The sequence below is a fragment of the Bidens hawaiensis genome, unplaced genomic scaffold (genome assembly GCF_021521415.1).
Source record: "Bidens hawaiensis isolate Kalapana, Puna unplaced genomic scaffold, B.hawaiensis_p1.1 tig00050651_1, whole genome shotgun sequence".
NCBI classification, from domain to species: domain Eukaryota; kingdom Viridiplantae; phylum Streptophyta; class Magnoliopsida; order Asterales; family Asteraceae; genus Bidens; species Bidens hawaiensis.
Genome location: NW_027499076.1, coordinates 33388 through 36546, shown reverse-complemented (window position 1 = coordinate 36546; position 3159 = coordinate 33388). Strand labels below are relative to the sequence as shown.

General features: G+C 40.3%; 1 pseudogene; it reads right to left on the bottom strand.

Annotated features, from left to right (window-relative positions):
* Positions 1-449: 449 nt before the first annotated feature.
* On the bottom strand, positions 450-2945 carry LOC143598654 (uncharacterized protein At4g19900-like; annotated as a pseudogene).
* Positions 2946-3159: the final 214 nt, after the last annotated feature.

The following is a 3159-nucleotide window of genomic DNA, read 5'->3' as shown; positions in this document are numbered from 1 at the left end:
CTTTTTATGACCCATTAAACTCACAATACAAACAAGTAATGCAAAATAAGTTTCACTCTTTATGTTGCAAACCCCAACCTTGGTCACGTATCTAGTGGTTTTTAAGTTTGTGTAAATTACAACTCCGGTACATTAAGTGGGATTAAATTGTACATTGGCCACATAATTGAATATTTTCACCTTTACCTCAATTCTGAAGTTTATTAACTTATTAGTCTCTTAAGTCTTAACTAGAATTGAGCAAAGACATAAAGCTTGAACAAAAAAAACAATCCAAATTCAGTCAAGTGCATATGGTATCAGTTAACTATCAAGAATCAATCTAGCTACATCTCATTTACACCAAATTCTTGATCTTTTACACCATATGCAAATGTTGAATCAACTCGACTAGATGCGCAACAAACGATCAACACCTTACCAAAAACAGCAAGTCTAATGAACTATTCTTAGCTCGTATGGTTGGTCCTAGATGCATTACAAAACACACAACTATCCAACAAAATCTTACTAACAACAGTCCCTTCTTCGATACGATACCCCCGACTTTGCTTATTCCAAAGATGGAGCGTATAACTCTGGTTCCTAATCTGCCCATACATCCCCGTTAACCATCTCGAATCAGTCTCGTTTTTCCCTCCACGAAACAAAACCCGAACATTAATCCAACTCACGGGATAAAAAGCTCTCGGGGGCAAAACAGTAAATTTGTACCCGGGCCGCCCTTGTAACCGCGAAACCACCCGGGAAACCATGTAAGGACCATTATGCCCCCACTTATTCCCATTGAAAGTCAACGAAAACTCCTCAATAAACTTGTAAAGCAGAGGATGCATTTTATCAAACACCATGACTGCATTATTCAGCCTGCTCCAGTTCTTCGTATTCGGTCCACCGTTTGCGCCCCGATCGAGTTCCTCACCTTCGCGAAGCTTCTCAACACGATAACATCAGCGTCGATGTACACGCCACCGTACTTATACAACAAACAAAGGCGAAGCAGGTTCGATAAGTTCTGACCAAACGGAATGGTACCCGTGTGAATTTGACCTCTGATCAGCTTCGAAAACCACGATTCCGCCATCGTGTTCTTGAACAGGTAATTGAAGTCAGGCGAAATCAATGTGACCCGAAACCCTTTCTCGATATAGGGTGTTAGAATTTGTTTCCCTTTGATCGAATCGAGAGAGTTTGAAACAATTAACAGACATGAGTTAGGGTTTGACTTGAATACGGATTGACCGAATTGATCGTTGATTAAACGAGTTTCCAGACGATACCCAGATCATAAAGAACCGAACCTTGCAATTAGACGTTGAGTTCTTCTTGTAAAAGAAGCTGTTTACCCTCGCCGGAAAGTCTTCTCTCCGGCGAGAAGACCCTAATCCGGCGAGTAGTTTCAGAAGCTTCTTGTTTCTGTTTTCCGACGAGTTCTCGGATTCGATATCGAAACCGAGAGACTTACGGAGAGTTGTATGGCACGGATAGGAAGTTTGTTGGATCTCCGGCACCGGCGATAAACTCCGGCGAGTTGAATTCCGGCGCGTGAGTGGGTGGGTTAGAACTGGACGGTGAAATGTGAGATGGGTTTTCTTGTTTTTGGGAGATCAGGTGGCATGACGGTCTGGATGGGGTGTGGAGTGAGGGGATGTGGAGGGAGAAGATAGAGGCGCCGTTGAAGGAGAGTAAGACGAGGAAAGCGAGTGAGATGAAGGCGAAGAGAGAGCGTTTCTTGTTCATGGCGTTGAATTCGGCAGAGGCGGGTTTCATCTTGAACATGGTGCAGGTGGTGCTTCAATGGCGATTGGCGGGAAAGTTTTTAAAAATCAGGTATGGTTGTTTTAGAGAGAGAAGAAAGTTTGATGATGTGAAGGAATGAGAGTTTTCTGTTTATATATATTTGATGGTTTATTATTAAGATGGATAGGGTTAGAGATTATTATGGTTGGATTTTCTTATTTTAATTAAATTTACAGGTTGAACTGTTAACTATGATTTTAGAAATGATAAATTGAACCGGTCGGGTTGAGTGGATCGGTCAGTTTTACGGTTCATGATTACAATACATATGCATAGATACGTATTGATTAAAATATTATTAATGAATACTAAATGGCCGGTTTAGTATGCTCGGTCGGTTTTAAATTCAAACTTGAGCCGAAATGTTAGTAAAATTTTTAGCTCTTCAAAACTAAACCATGAACTGAATCGCTTAAATTACAAACCAACTAAACCGGCCAATTTGCGTCACTTTCTAACTATTTATTAAACACCCTAACTTGGATCTACAATATATATTTAATCAGAATAAAAAAAAAATGTTGCACAAAATTGGCCCCAAGTCTTGTAAGCATTAGAACGTGCAGTGGCGGATCCAGGAATTTTTTTCAGGTGGTGCACAACTTTTAGATGATTCAATTTCATAGAATCGGGTATAAAAAATTCCGGGTCGGTTTGAGGTTCGGGTCGGTTAGATGGTTCGGGCAAAGTTCATTACATAATAAAAATACAATAATAAATTCCGGGTCCGTTTGAGGTTCGGGCCGGTTAGAAACCATATTCACACAATTAACCTTACCTCAACAAAAAACATCCACCAACACCACCACTCTTATCTTTCCAACAATTTTAACACCCAACACCAACAACCATGATTTGAAATATATTATTCGTGACCACAAGCCATTAAAACTAAATTTAACAAATAACCTAACAATTAAGTAGTTAGCAATCAAGAACAATTAACAAGTCAAGAACAATTAACATTTAACAAATGAATGCAAACTTACCTTCAAAGTGGGAGGATTCGAGCAATCGAGCTTCGAGGAAGAGTAGAAGACAGGAGGAGAGGAAGGCAGGAGGTTGGAGAACGGCCGGAAAAGCTGCGGTGGTGGTCGGGGAACGGCCGACGGGGACGAGGGGACAGGGGAGATAGCAGGCGCCATTGTGTTTAGTGTCGGTGTGTTTTATTTTTTGACTAATAAAACCCTAAATGGGTTGTGCATTAATTAGTAAAAAGGAAGAGTTCAAGAAAAAAAGTTCAAAAATTATATGGAAATCCGGAATTGAACTTGTGACCTTCAAGTTACAAAACCAGCACCTTACCAGCTGGCCAAGCGTTTCAAATGTTTTTAAGGTGGTTCCTTCCTAATTTATAAG